Here is a 16,598-nt window from a genome sequence, read left to right on the forward strand (position 1 = left end):
TAAGAGCAAAAGAGCAAATTAGTCACTAAACTATATGTACAGGAACCTTAAATTTATTTTTTATATAATGTTCTCCTTTAACTTTGAGAAATTGTGCAATTTGGTCACTAGTATTAAAGTTGACTTTAATCGTTAGTTGATCAAAAAAATAAAAAAAAAAGTACCTCAAAACTATAAAATTTTCTTGATCTTTATATGTAATATTTTGGATCCTTATATGTAATTTTTTAATCCTTTACTGTAATTTTTTTTAAATTTTCTATAATTTTTGAGGTTTTTTTTATAAACTAACAGTTAAAATTAACTTTTGTTAACGATAGTAATTAGATTGCATTATTTTTAAAAATTCAAGAAAAATATTGTACAAAAAAAGAGTTTAAAATCTCAGAAGCTCCTAACCTATAATTTATAGGTCAATTTGCTCTTTTTTCCCTTTTTTAAATTTATCATTTATATTTAAAATATAAGTAAGCTTCTTTTTATAATAAAAGTCATTCTCTGCCTTAGCTTATATCTCACAAGATCGTGAAATCAAATTTCATTATTAATATGATCACTTTATTAATGGATAATTTGTAAGTTGCTCACACTTTTTAAACCTAGAAACATACTCTAAATCTAATGAGCCTCTGAGACCAATTTACCTCCACTTTCTTTTACTAAAAAACAAAGGCTTTCTCAACTTTAATGTTAGTTTTATTTTTTTATTAACTTAAATACATATATTAATTTTTTTAGAGTAACTTTTTATTTTTAGAAAGTTTATTATTTAAAATTGAAATTTTATGAGTATTTTATGAAGTCTTTTGTCCTTAGCCCATTTTGTGGTCATCCTTCTTTTATTATTTGTTTATTTGTATAGGAAATGACTACTTTTATTTTTTATGAAATAAAATTGAAAAATAAAAGTAATCATTTCCTACATTCTATGAAAATAATTTATTGCTACTCTTAAGTTGCTATTTACTTGTAGAGATATTATGGTTTTTTTTAAAAAATTATATTAGATAAGTTTTCAGAAATTTCAAAATAATTATTTTTTTCGTGGTTCTTTTATATCATTTGTGTATTTGAATGATATTTATTTGTCATTCCTTCCCGTTAAGTTTGATTAAAATGAATTGATAGACCTTACATTTCTCAAGGACAAAATTTACATGCTTAATCTTATCTTATGCAGTTAAGATATTGATTTTCAATTCAATTAAGACAAATGAAATGTTTTATATATTATTTATTATATAAAATAATTTTATTATTAATTTTAATAATAATTTAAAATTAATTATTATAATATAACCGAATAAAAATATATTAAATATATAAGAATAACCACGCTGGTCATTCTTGTCATTAACATTTCAAAATTTAACTTTAATTAAACTCAGAAAATAAAAAGGCAAATCATAATTATAGATCTTGCAAAAGTATTCATAACAGTGAAAGACTTTGAATTATTAAAATATTTTAGAAGGATCATGGTCTTTATTTATACTTAAAAAATAAATAATTATTAAAATAATTTATAGAATGTGACTTATAAATTTTAAAAAAATTAGCTGTAAATACAAGGAATGTTAGTTGTTTATCAATAAAAAGTAAACTGTGAAGGATCAATAATTTTATGAACTTATGTACATCATTTAAAAATTTAAAAATGATCATTTGTGAATTTAAAAAAGATTATTAGTGAATTCATAAAATTTCAATTGTAAATATATATATATATATATATATATTTGTAAATTTTGCATCACTTGTGATTTATGAAATGTTAATTTTGACTTCAAGAATGTTATTAGTGAGTATATGAAATTTTAGTTTTTTTTTTGCCAAATATATAAAATCTTAATTATTTTAATTATAAACCAATGCGGTATATTATATATTCACAATTAAGTATGCATATTTTTTTAAAATTATCTATCAATTTACAATTAATTTTTGTACAGATTGACAAGTAATTTTCTTTAAATTTATAAAAATTTTCTTAAATTCACAAATAATCTTCTATTATTTATTTTAATAATTATAAGTATTTTATTTATAAATAAAGGTGATAATCCTTTTAGGGTAAGACTTATATAGTAGTTTTATATATTTAATATACTTTTATCCTAACATGTCCAAACAAATAAATTTTAATATTATAATAATAATAATAATAATAATAATAATAATAACAATAGTTGATTATAGAATAAATAATTTATAAAAAAATTAAATATCTTAATTTTATTAAAAATAAATATCTTAAATATATAAAATTAAGTATATAAATTTTTTCACCCCATATTTTAATAATTCTTTTTGACTACATGGCCACGGTAAAAAACTATGCAAGGAGACCAAAATTAAGTCATGTCAAAAGTTATAAGGCTTTTACAATTAATAGACAGTATGCTAAATAAAGTAATATCAAAATGATCCTTTAAAACCTTATGGGCTAGAAAAATCAGCATAATGATTAGCTTTTATGTAGATGTGATCAAAAGTGATCCTCTAATTTGTCATTTCGAGGTTCAGATGTTTCTTAAAATTGATGCAAAAGGATGACCTTGATTGAAATTACTTTCAATAAAGGAAAGGGCCTCCATAAAATCAGAACTAACATTCATTTTGGTAATTTTATCATCCTAGCATATGTTAAACCCTTCCAAAATTGTTATGAGTTCGGCTATAATGTTGGATTGATAACCAAAGTTTTTAGTAAATCTAGTTTTCCTTATTATCCCTAATAAGTCCTCTACAAGTAGCTACTCTATTATGCTTAACCAAACCATCAACATCAAGTTTCGCCCCTTTAGGTTTTGGTGGATCCTATCTAGCCTTATGTTTGGAGTCGATTTTGTTTAGAAAATCAACTTTAGATTGAAACTTCATATCATTAATAATTTGGTTGGTTTTAGAGAAAGCCATATCATTTTCTACAATAATATCTTTAGAGTAAACTTTTTTACATCTTGCTTTCCAAATATTATAGTGAGTATGGGCAAAAAGTTTTTGCTAGAACAATTTTTTTGTAGATAGGCTTCCTATTTCATTTTTAACATTTTAAATCATTCAATCTCACACAAAAAAAAAGAAAATATCATGTTTGGATAAATTTATAAATTTTTTCCAAACCTCCCCAATATTTTTACAATTATATAAAATATGAATAGAAGAGTTAAAAAAATTATAATTAAAATGGACAAGTGTGTTGCTGAATGCTATTCTCATTGAGAAGTGTGACAAACCAATCCCAAACCACCTTCTAAAAGAAATATTTTAATAATTTGACGCATACCATTGTTATTAATTAATATCTTTTTAAAGTCTGCTATTGTTGTCATTTTCCAGAGGAAAATTTCGAGCAGCGGCCAGTTGACTAGGTCCATCTTAGCACACGTGAGGACTATTTCTCGTCAAGGTGCTTGCTACGTCTACATGGCCCCATGCCCCCATCCCAACCGCCTGCCGCCACGCAGTCATCTGTGTTTTTGTTTTTGGCCAAAGCCGCGTAGCCATTAACGATGTCTTCCTCCTTTCCAATTTCAAAACATTCAGACAGTCTTGTCATATTTACAGCTGTAAGCCTGTAACAACAGCTTCGGAGAGTTTCCAGCAATGGACGCTAGCCAACGCCGCAAGGCTTTAAAGACAAAGCTTGAGCGGCGAAACGCCATCAAGAACATCGATTACCAAGCCCCCACCACCTCATACGACGACGTCGCTTCTCTCGATCTTCTCCGCCAAACGAGCTTCAGGTTAAAGGGCGTAGACGGTGAGTTCGACCTTCTTTTTCGCGGTTTAGGACTTTCTGGACCCGAAGACTTCGAAATCCCCACTGCAGATTGGAAAGCCGCCCAAGAGGCTCGCTCTATTATTCATAGTAATAATAACCCACTGGGAAAAAAGTTCGAGATGAGATTCAAATTTCTGCTGAATTTCAACGCCGGGTTGAAATTAACAGTGATGTAGAGCTAAAACGTGAGAAAATTCAACCTGGGCTGGATAGGAGGATTGCTGTCGCTACATCTAATTCAAATGCAGTGGGGTCCAATCAGGATGGTGGTGGACGAATCAAGGGTGTTCTGCCTTCTGCTCAGTTGCCGCCGCCGGCGATGGGGCGGCGGCTAATTGTTGATAGGGGAATTATTTCTTCCAGTGAATATGAAGTGAGAGTCCTGGAAGGAAATGAGGAGGGCGTTGACGGAGATGGTGGTGGTGGTGATAAGGCTACTAGTGTGGTTGATGAGTCAGTTTATAATGTCTCACCACATGGGTCATTCAGATGCACTTTCTCTTCTTGGCAAAAGGGAGAGATTCTGGGAAAGGGGTCATTTGGCACAGTTTATGAAGGCTTTACGAGGTGAATATCTCTCTCTTTTTCACTCTCCTTTCAATTCGCACTTCCCTTTTCCAGGAAAACCACCTGGTTGTTTAATTTACATTAAACACATATACATTGAAGCATTCTGATTAAACCAACCAAATGCAATGGATATGTTACTAGAATTTTCATGATTACTTGGAAAATGGAATGAAAATATTGCATTGAAATTGTTTTAATGCAGAACAAAACTTCCAGTTTTGCCTTTCTAAATAAACCACCCCTATTATAAACCTCTTGCTTGCTAACTACCTATACTTTTCGCTTCCAGACTAGAACTAGTGGCTTATATTGCAAGGAAATTAACTAACTAAATAAGATAAAAGGTGATGCTCTTCATCTCTTATTTATCTATGCAACCATATGGGGAATAGTATTTGATTTATCTTCTATAAATAAAACTTTGTTGGTGAGCTGCGTTTGACTATATTCCTTATGAGGATGGTGATGGTTTATTCATCATGGATAATTGCAGTAGTGCGCTGAGGAAGTGAGGTTTGTCCTTTGGTGAGTATTGTTTGGAAGGGTTATGGGTTGAATATTGAGGAGTTTAATTATTAGTGAGCCAGGGTTTAATTAGCAGTACTAGATTTTGTACTCAACCTAATTTGTTCTTATAAATAGGCAAAAAGGTTCTTCATTATGCAAATCAGTGCTCCCCTTTATATCTTTAGGTTAAATGGGAGTACTGATTTGTTTTGTGAAGCACCTTGTGTGCTTTTTTCTATAAAGAAAGAAAGCCAGATTCCCTTTCATTGGCTTGTTTTTTACTAGCTCGGGTCATGGCACTCTAACCTAGCTATACAAACCTGATTAGAATAGAAGCGTGTTTTTATCATGCTAGTTTCAAGTATTCCAATTTCCTCTATTTGTTACCTGACAGAGGTAACATGGATTTCCTTTTCCTACAGTGATGGGTTCTTCTTTGCCGTGAAGGAGGTTTCTTTGCTGGACCAAGGAAGCCAAGGAAAACAAAGCATTTTCCAACTTCAGCAAGTGAGAAGGCCTTTTATGGTCATTGCTTACAACACATGAATATATATATTTTAATTTTTACTTTAAGGACATTTTCCCCATCCTTCCAGGAAATATCTCTCTTGAGTCGGTTTGAACATGAAAACATAGTTCGGTATCTTGGCACAGACAAGGTATTCTGATCATTAGTTGGCAAGTCTCTTTTATTCCCTCTACAATATGATATTCTTGACTGCATATATACATTTTTTTATTGAGGCATTTAATTAAGCGTTTTGTAAATCTCCAACAATCAACTTAGTTGACAGTCAATTTTCCTTTTAGTGTATTGATAATTGTGAAGGGCAATCCCAGTGGTTTGTTTTGTTTTGTTTGTTTGTTTGTTTTTTATGGATAGGATTGGATGAAATAAAATACCCTAATGCTATAAATATGCAAGAATGCGAGACCATTGGGCTGACAGATAACTGTGTATTTATTCGATTCTTTAAGATGGCATAACTAATAAATTGCTTTTCTTCTGAGGTCTTGTATTTAATGTACCCTAATTGAAATAAACTTTTTCATCAACTGATTTCCCAGTTCTTCTACCACAAGATGAGCTAATTCTTGTTACAAAAATATGGGCTGTGATATTTGAGAGTGTTGCAGTGTAAGATCCTTATATGAGCTTTCTGTGAGTCCAAGTTTTGAACAGAAAAACCATGCCAAGTGCTTCTTGCAATTCTTCTATTTGACCCATCTTTTTGGTTTTTTGGATTGCAAATAAGGCAGACATATGCATCGTTTTCTAATCAGCTTTCAATCCTTCACTATTTACCTTCTAGTGTTTCATTGGAGTAAATGAATTCTAATCAGACCATACTAAAAATTCCGTTAATGGTGATTTTCTTTGGCCTAAAAATTTCTTTTATGATGATTCATTAGCTGTTTTCTTTTAGATTGCCTTAGTCCAGTTTTCTTGACACATGTGGTACAGACTGATGTGGCCTTCTGCAAGAATTGTTTTGGTTCTGTCATTTGAAAGGTTTCATTTATCCTCTTGTTTGGTTTGTTGATTATAAGCTGTCTTTTTCAGGATGAAAGCACACTATATATCTTTCTTGAGCTTTTAACAAAAGGGTCATTGGCAAATCTCTACCGAAAGTATCATTTAAGGGATTCTCAAGTATCTGCATACACACGGCAGATTTTACGTGGCTTAAAGTATCTTCATGATTGTAATGTGGTTCATAGGTAACTCCAGCATAATTACTGTATCGATGAATTCTGATTCTCATTGATAAATTCAATGCACAAGACTAGGCTATATATATATATATACATGAATCAGCAGAGGGAAAAGTAAAAAAGCTGATAAAGTCTCATAAAGGCTAATGGAGACTATACACTAAGTGCCTAGTAACCAATGCTATCTAAAGGAATATTTACAATAAATGATGAATATTGCCACAATAATAGATTTACCATTTTTCCTATCAAGTTTTTTTCCTTATATTTCATATCAATTAACTGGCTTTTTCTTCTAAATTTTGAGTTAAAGATATATAGGTGTATCAAGGACATTGGCAAGAAACGATATAATGAAATGTTTCCTTACAGATAGAATCTAACCTCCCATCTAGGAGAAGTTTCTGTTATAGAAATGCTTACTTGAAGAATGACCATGCTTGACTTTTATTATTAAAGATACTGGTCATTTCAGACTTTGATTTGTTCTTTTGGGTTTTGTAGAATCATTCTCTAACCAGTTCCTATTCTCTGGGACTTGGGAAAACTCCTTAGATGAAAGCTGTATCAGTGCTTGGATATAGATATCTAAAATATCTTGATTTACCTGGTTTTGCTGAAATCTAAAGTTTCAATCTGATTTTTCAATTACAGGGACATTAAGTGTGCTAATATATTGGTTGATGCAAGTGGATCAGTAAAGCTTGCAGATTTTGGATTGGCAAAGGTACCCTTTTCTCTGCAAAATTGAATTTCTCTTTCAGCCTCCCTCTTGTTTTGTTTTTGTTTGAAGCAAACTTAAGCATGAATAGCAATAGGTGTTTGTTATAATTTTTTCCAATAAAAATGACAACTGAGTTTTTTACTTGTTACTGTTTGAAATCATGTAATTGGATAATTCAAAAACATCATTTTGATTTGAAACTTAATAGCAAAGAACCAGAGAATTTTTCCAGAGTCCAATCCCTCCTCCTGGACTGGATGAAAACTGTGTGTGGTCTTCTATTCTTAAAGTTGTTTTCTTTCATCTTCACAGGCAACTAAATTTAATGATCTTAGATCAAGCAAAGGCTCCCCTTACTGGATGGCTCCTGAGGTTTGGCTCTGCTCTTGTATCATTTATTTGATATGATTTCTTCTTATGGATAAACTAACATGAGACCATTTAATTGTCTAAACTTTGATGTTAATCTATATATCTATAATTCAATCTATAGTGTACACGCCCATGCGCATTTGATGGATGTTCTAATCTGTAGTAAATATAAATTTCAAGTCTAAGTAAATCATCCTACTGAAGAATATGCTTTGATTAATTTCAAAGGGGGGAAGATTTACTATTTCTAGCTGGGAATGTCTTGAATGCATTGTTATGTGAATTTTACATTGGGCTTGAGTTGTTCAGCACTGAATTTGATTACAGGTTGTAAATTTAAAGAGCCGAGGTTATGGACTAGCAGCTGATATATGGAGCCTAGGTTGTACGGTTTTGGAGATGTTGACACGACAGCCTCCTTACTCTGGATTGGAAGGGGTACGATGTTTTTTTGTTTTGTTTTGTTTTGTTTCCTCAAATAATAGTAGTTTTCCTTGATTCTCATAAGAGAAACATGATTCTTCCCTCTATTGCCTTCACTTTGCCACTCCCTCAAATTGCGTTCGTTTTTAAGCTTAAATTGATGCTTGAGGTGAAGCTAGCTGCTTAGTCTGTTGACTTCTTGTTGAAACAAAACAACCAGCTGATATGTAATTTTTGTCCATATCATGTCAGATGCAAGCATTATTTCGGATTGGCAGGGGTGAACCTCCACCGATTCCCGAATCAATATCGAAAGATGCCCGAGATTTTATTCATCGATGCTTACAAGTTAACACAGATAGACGGCCGACTGCAGCTATGTTGTTAGGACATCCATTTGTTAAGAGACCATTCGTGCCTCCAATAAGTCCTGCTTTGCCGCTTGTTAGTGATTTTCAGTCTTGAAAGTTCTCAAATCTCAATCAAGCATGTTGATGTTCACCGAGGAGGCCTTTCTACAGACCATTGAATCAAGGAACACTCATTTCAGGCTTTGTATTGTGGAATATTCCAGAAAAGGTTATATGAATGTCATATGAATCGGCAAGGTTTGGTCCCTTCCTGGGGAAGGTAATTTCAAGAAATGGCAGAGTCTGCATTTTCAAGTGTTCTGCAAAAGAAAAACTTTCACCTTATGAATGATTCTTGTCACTGACACAGTCAGCTGTCGAATACCTCAAGTCCTCAACTCATCTGTGCCGAGGTTCAGTCAAAGACAGGTCATCCATGAGAAAACTAGAAATTTTGCAAGAGAATTTAGATGAGATCTCAGCTGCAGCCATGGTTGTCATCAGTTTATACACGAGATTGGATTATCTACATTCATGCATTCACAAAGAGAGGGTAATACAAAAGAAATCGTGCATAAAGCTCGCATCCTATTTTCACCACATGTATTTTATTTTAGTGAATGTAGAGAATTAGATTGATATATACAATGCTTTTAGGTAGAGGTGGTAGTATCAGCCAATCCACAGGCCCCGGTTTAGCTGGGCGGGCTGAAATCAGCCCACCTCTTGATGGGTTGGAAAAATTCAAACCTAACTCACTATATGTGGGCTGGTATAACATTCTGAATTTTGGGGCCTAGCAACTCAAGAATATGTAAGAATTCTAAAGTGCCCTGAAAAGATGTAATTATTTATAGGGACTTATTATTTTAAAGTTTTCTTGGGCAAAAGTGTAATATTTTAAGAGATTTGTCCGAAACTAAGAAATGAACAAGTTAAAATTTAGAAATGTCTAGGATAGGTTAAAAAGGAAATAAATAAGGTCTAAAAGAATAACGGAGGTATTTAAAATCAGTTTTGAAAAATAATTAGCAAAATTGTTGGATTTAATAAAAGTAGAGTTATTTGACAATTTCATTCTTATATCCTAAGTTTTTTAAGAGAAGGCTTGCAATTGGATTTTAAGGATCATAGTGAATTCAAAAAGGGTTCAATAAGGCTGCAATTAGATTTAGAGATTGCAGTTTGATTTTATGGTCGTGGTAGACTTAGTGGAAGTTATGGAATCATAGAGTATATGAAATTTTTTTAGGAAAACAATGGTCTATGATGAGTTTAAATACAAATACCTCTTAAATTTGGCTAATTATTACAAAGAGGATATCCTAGACTTTTTCTTAATTACCTCAACTATTAACTAGGCTAAGAAAGGAAAGAGAAGAAAAGCGAGTAAGAGTAATAGCTTATTTTGGATTAAATGATAATTATTAATGTTCAAGGGTAATTATATGTACATAATATGATGAGATTATGAGAAAGTACCCAGAGTTATTAATGAACAAATTTGAATGTTGACTCGAAAATGTTAAGCTCAATTGAGGTCAAAATTTAATTTTTAAAAGTTTGGATCTTAAAGTGTAATTACAGATGATTACCTAAAATTTAAGAAAATTAATATATGAAAGGAAGAAATATTTAGATGAATTATACCAATTTTATTGGTTAGGAATTGTTCAAAAAAAAATTACTTTACAATTTAAATTATATTGGGTTAAGATAATATATCAATTTCTTATATCTAGAGTTCAATTTATTAAAAGACCAATTTGATCCCAATTGTGAAGAGGGTGCGTCACTTTTGGATCAGATTGAGAGAAGGAAATTCATGTTTTATACAGCCGCACATTTGTTACCAATATTTTGAAATAAGGAAAAGAAGTGGCAAGTGAAAATTATGATTGGTGGATTTGAAAAAATATTACAATTCTATTAACATTTTCACTCAGATACCATGATAACCATTTCATCTTCCTCATTTTTGGTCAGACCAAGGAGAGAGAAGGGAAGGAATTTCTAAGCTTCTTCCATGGTGAATGCATGAGACATTTGGAGAGAGAAAAGGAAAATCAAACAAAATCACCATCAAAACTACATTTCTACCTCAAAGTGCTTTCATAAAAATTGTTTTACTCTTCAAGAGCAACAGTCTTATGGTTTTAGATTCTTGAGAGGAAGAGTTTGTTGTAGTCAAGAAGTATGGAAGTTGGAGAATCCAAGAAAAAGTTATAGCAAAGGAAAGAGTTAAGTACAAGCTTTATTTTGAGCTAAATGTCTTGCTATTTAATTAAGTTTTCATAGAGTTTTGCTGTTGCCTTGTTTTTGTAACAAGGAGACCTTAGGATTTTGATGATATTAAGATTATGAAAATGACATTGAAAGAGGTTTAGGCATGATAGAACAAGAATTTAGCAAGCTTTGTGAAAATTGAAAAGCTTGAATTTCAGAGGTGCTATCCAATTTTCTTCAAGATAAAGCTATGAATTTAATCAAGTGTAAGTTCATTAAACATAATTTAAAACCTAGCATTGAACCATGTAAATGTGAAGCATGAAAATAGCTTGGAAGAAGCAAGCTCAATCTAGAGTCTTAAATACCTATAATTGCTATCAAGGATGGTTCAAGAGGAAAAAGGTTGAATTTGTCAAATATGAGTTTAAAATGAGTTCCTTATGAAAAATTGAGTAGGAAAATGATGGTATAAGAATTTTTATGTTAAGGAAAGTTCATATGAAAACTTGAGATAAAGAAAGCAAGAATTAAATAAAGAGTAAATTGTTATATATTGACAATGTAATTATTTGCTCTAATAATTATCATAAATATTTTATGATAAATATTTAAGGTCAATGAGTGTCATGAAAAAAGAATTGGAGATTTGGTCATGGGGGATCAAATGGAAGCAAGAAAAACAAAGAAGAAATAGTAAAACTAAAAGGTAATAAACTTACCCTTTATTGCTTACTTGGTATTTATGCTTGCATGATGATATGTATGATTTGTTTTCTTAATTTTATGAATCATGAATGAATGTTTAAAGTTCTATTTTTAAGTGTTCCATGGTCCATGTACTATATATGAGCATGTAACATGTCAGTTAGTTATGAAGTCATTTAATGTAAGTGTATGTTATATATGAAACTTTTATCTTGTATGCTTGAATAATATTGTTTACAATTGAGGTTCCCTCAAATTTCACCCTCAATGACTAATCATGCTAGGTTATAAGCTTCCAAAGGAAGAGATAGAGCAAGAAGTTAAGGTAAGTGGACTAGGAGGTGACTTTTTCCTATATCATTACTTTTATAGAGATAAAAAATGTGTAAATAAGTCCATAGGCTATGTAAATTTACTATGAGAATTTGGCATGCATAAGTGATATGTGTTGATGTATGATGGCCATTTTGGAGTCATAAACTAGCCTTGAAATCATGATTTTGATATGCATAATTTGGATTGTTTAGTTTACACTCTTTTTAGAGGACGGTTACTATTTCATTATTTAATGTATTGTAAATCACGTCCAACGTTCATGAGAATTTTTAGAGAAAACTAGATATAAAGATTTTCAACGAGTCCTAAATTAAATTTTTTGGCTATGTAAATTTTGAGTTATGAATTTTTCAATTATAGCGCACATCTTGTAAGATAAACAGAGCAATTTTTAAAAAAATAAATAAACTATACTATTTGGAATAAAAAAAAGGATTAAAATATATTTTTATCACTTAAAGGACTTTAATAGATTTAAAAATAATTTTAGATTTAGTTATGAATTTTTAAAGTTTAACAAAACTTTTAAACTTATCAAATCAGTAATAACCTAACAATTAATAATTTAAATTTATGAGTTTAACTGCCGTTTTGCCTGAATTATATCACTCCGATTATATAGGGAAAGTGTGAAAAGAAAGATTTTGACAGTTAGCTAGTTGGTCTGCTGAATCTAACCCATTTCTTGGGATTTGGTTTCAGGCCATGATCATGGGACATAGTAAGAATAAAAAAGTTAGCCAAGGAAGGAAAATAGTTGAGAAGATCTCTAGTACCAAAAAGGGCAAAAATAGTTGAGAAGAATTCTTTATTAGACTTTTATAAAGGTGAGTGTAGCTGAACAATGAACATTGTCAGTGTTTCACATTCCATTAAAATGATTGCACCTGTTTCATATTGAGATGATTATCTTATTTCTTGGGTATCAATTAAAAAACTTATCTTATATATTTCTTACATATAATCAGACAAACTGTATGGCCTCTTGGATTTGTATGTCTCCCAAATTTCAAATGATGAATGTTTGGTGTGTTGGAAAGGATTATAAGATAATATAAAATAATAAATAGAATAAAACGGTATGACTTAAAAATCACATAGAAATGTTTTAGATAATATATAAATATTTTATGCATTATTATTATATTTAGTAGAATAAAAGTGTGATATGATCGAAAAAGATTAGAATGTAGACCGTGCTTTGATTGGCTCACTCTTGCAGAATCGTAAAGAACTTGGCTGGAAAGATGCGGAGTTCGTTTTGTAGTTTATGTGTGAGTGTATGTCAAAATGAAATTCTTCAGTGAGAGGAGCTCCAATTGTACAAACAATGAAAAGTAATCTTGTGTTAATAGATGGTTTTGAAGAAGTGGGTTTGCTAGCTAATGCTATGCAATAAGAATGTTCAACTTATACATATTTTGATTGATTCGATATCATTCCGATCATATCAAGACAGGCCTCATCCTTGCCTGAAAACAATTGGAATAGGACTTTGTGAGACAGGATGAGAAAAGAGTTTGAGATGGGACATGAGATTATCATTGGGACGTCTGGTCCCATCCCGAATATTATATATATATATATATTATTTTTTTATTTTAAAAATATATATTAAATATATTAATTATATTAATATAATTTATACTTATATTAATTATATCAATTATAATTTCAATACTTGCAATTCTTATATAAAACTAAAATTTTTTATATTAATAATTTTAATAACATAGAGTAAACAAGGCGATATCTTTCTTTATAATATATTAATTATATTAATATAATTTATTCTTATATCTATATATTTAATAACTTTTATGTATATCATATTTCTTATTTTATTTTTAAAAGAGTAATTAGCTTAGCATATTTCAACTAAAGTAGAAGAATAATGATTTGATGTTGTGTTTAGCTTGCTTGTTGTTGCTGCTCTTATAACCTAAAGATAACTTGTAGTGTGTAGTTGTGATTAATATAATTCAATAATTAATTTTAAATTGTTGTAATTTATGTACTTGTATTGTTTTGATTTTAAACTTTATAAATTATATGATTTAAAATTTTAATAAATGCTATTATCCATATATTTCTCTGACATTGTTCGATTTATCAGGGAAGCAAAATATCCCGATCTTATCCTGATCCTGTCTTAATTCCTAATAGGGATGGAATGGGATGGGATATGGGACAAAAATTTAATCCCACTTTGAGAATTGAGATAGGATCGGGACAAAAATTTAATCTTAGTTTTTTTTCGAGACAAGACATAGGATAGAAGTGTCTTGATGTCGTCCCATCCCATAAACACCCCTATTAGGAAATTGTAGTGGTTGTGTTTTTTTTCCTCCCCCCTTTTAGTGGTGTGGCGAAATATCAAATTCACTCTTGCTAATAGAGTTAAAAATAAGCATAAAATGGCCTCTTTCACTCTTCTTTTCTTTTAGTGTGGTAGAACATTTTTTGTAATTCCATTTCCAATCTTACTTGTATTTAAAGGAGGAGAATTACTCACATTTAATGGCCAATTATGCTTCAAACATGATTACTTTTAATATGAGTATATAGGTGTGCAATACCAAAAAAACTTAAGACTTTAAGGGTGCATTTAGATTAATAAGGATTTGGTCTCTTGTTTAGATTCAAACAAATGAATTTGGATTTGATTCAAATCCAAATTCATTTCTTACTATAATTATGTTATAATTTCAAACTCTTTTTACACTCTATCATTTAAAATTTTAATCACTTCAAATATCTTATTCTTTTTGTGTTTTTTGTATTAATATTTCAAACATCTTGTATCTTTTCTCATTTTTAATTTTCGCCTCTTGTCGACTAAATTCAACATTCTTAATTTTTTAGTTTTGTTTTGAATCTTAGCTCATCTATTTTTTTCATTTAAAATTTTTAAACCACCTAAACAAATACATGTATTTTAAATGTGAAATTTAAAATGTAAGATTTTAAATTTAAAATTCAAATTCAAATTCTTCGACCCAAGTACTACCTAAATTTATTTGTGTATTTCATGAGATTTTAGAGTAATTTGTCAATTTTTGTGAGACTTTAGAATAATTTTTTGAATAACTAATGGGAATGGATTAGGACAAATAATCAAATTTATTGATATCAAACCAATATTTTAGAATGTACTATTTGATTTCATTAAAAAAAAAGAATGTATTATTTAGCTTGAAAAGGCATCCATATTTAATACCTAACTATACATTAAATACTATTAGTTCTAATAGGAGGATATGCCCAATGAAAAAAAAAAAAAATCTAGTACAACTTAGCTATGCTATCACTTTACAAGACAACCCAATGGTTAGTTTTGAGTTTACAACACTGATTCTTTTTCATGTTTATAAGGATCTTTTTATCTGAACTTCTTAATTTTAGACATAATAATTATGCTTAATCAATTTTATGTGAATTAATTAAAAGTTGCTTACTTCTTTAAAAATATAAATATTTTTAATTTTTTAATATGTAATTAATAATTTTTTCCAAAAATATTTTTAATAAATAAATTATTTATTCTTTTATTTTAAGTGAGACATCCATTAAATAAAAATAAATATAAAAAGATGATATTTTTTAACTAAATATAAAGATAATGTTAGTTTAAAAATAATTAACTAATTTATTAAAAGTATAATTTAATAAAAAATTAAAAATAATTTATATTTATAAAGCCACGAAAATGATTAGCACATCATTACATCTACACATAATCTCACGTTGGATTGCCTGGACTCGACTCTGCCATGAAGGATTGCATCCAATCCAATGGAGAGTAAGTGTGTGTGTGTGTGGAATGAAATAGATGCTTATAGTAAATAAAAAAAAAAATGCTCCTTTAACTTGGCGTAGCATTGCTAACATTTGGAATGAGTTTAAAGATGGGTTAGGAAGACAAATCACTACAGGACAGCAAATCTTGTTCTGAAAGGATTTATGGATAGGTTTAGGGAAACCTTTGGCTGAAGTTAATTGTGAGAATATGCTTGTTTGTAATGTGGAAGAGAAAGTCTTTGAATACATCCAACCAAATGGGGAGTAGGATATTTGGAAATTGGCACTATGGTTTGATTCAGAAACTGTCAACACCATAGCTTGCACTAGAATTTTTGTTGAGAGGAGTGAAACAGACCCCTTCATCTGGCTTCCATCACTCGATGGAAATTTTAACATTAAATTTGCTTATATGTTTTTATCTGCAGGTACAACTAGCGATGGAAAAACACATATGAAAAGCTGAGGTGTTGTAAAAAATGAAGTCATTTTTTATGACTTATTGTTCAAAACAGGGTTCATACGGCTGATCTCCGTAAACAGAGAGGTATTCAAGATAATAACAAATGCTAGTATGGTTGTAATAGGGATGAGACTTTAATGCATTTGCTTTGTGATTGTTGCCACGTTAGAAATAAATGGCTTGCTTTTGTTTTTCCTGAGTTTTAGGAGAGGTTTAATCAATTAGAAGGCAAGGAGTGGGTTACATGGAATCTTAACAGGGAAATAGGTAACCATAATATTAAGTCCATTCCTTGGGATATACTTTTCTCTTATGTATGTTGGGATATTTGGGTCAATAAATGTAAAAAAGTGTTTGGAGAGGAAGAGCTTGCTAAATGGGAAAACACAAACAATGTCTTTTTTAAAGTATTATAGGATTTTAGGATAAAGCAAAGCACAGTGTTGAAAGGAAGAGATCGATCTACACACAACTATTAACCTCAACAAGATGTTGAGTCCTTCACTTTGGAAACTGATGCCTCGTGCTTAAATCATAGAGGAAGTGTGATGAGAGGAATTATCAGGTAGCAGAGTGGAAGATGGATCTTGAGTTTCTATTCAAAGATAGAATCAT

At 30.3% G+C, this 16,598-nt stretch overlaps 1 pseudogene; it reads left to right on the top strand.

Annotated features, from left to right (window-relative positions):
- The first annotated feature begins 3,439 nt into the window (after window positions 1–3,439).
- Window positions 3,440–9,339, top strand: LOC129306764 (mitogen-activated protein kinase kinase kinase 1-like; annotated as a pseudogene).
- The last annotated feature ends 7,259 nt before the right edge of the window (window positions 9,340–16,598 follow it).

This window comes from Prosopis cineraria, unplaced genomic scaffold (genome assembly GCF_029017545.1).
Source record: "Prosopis cineraria cultivar Desert tree isolate PC_DT_omini unplaced genomic scaffold, ASM2901754v1 PC3, whole genome shotgun sequence".
NCBI lineage: Eukaryota > Viridiplantae > Streptophyta > Magnoliopsida > Fabales > Fabaceae > Prosopis > Prosopis cineraria.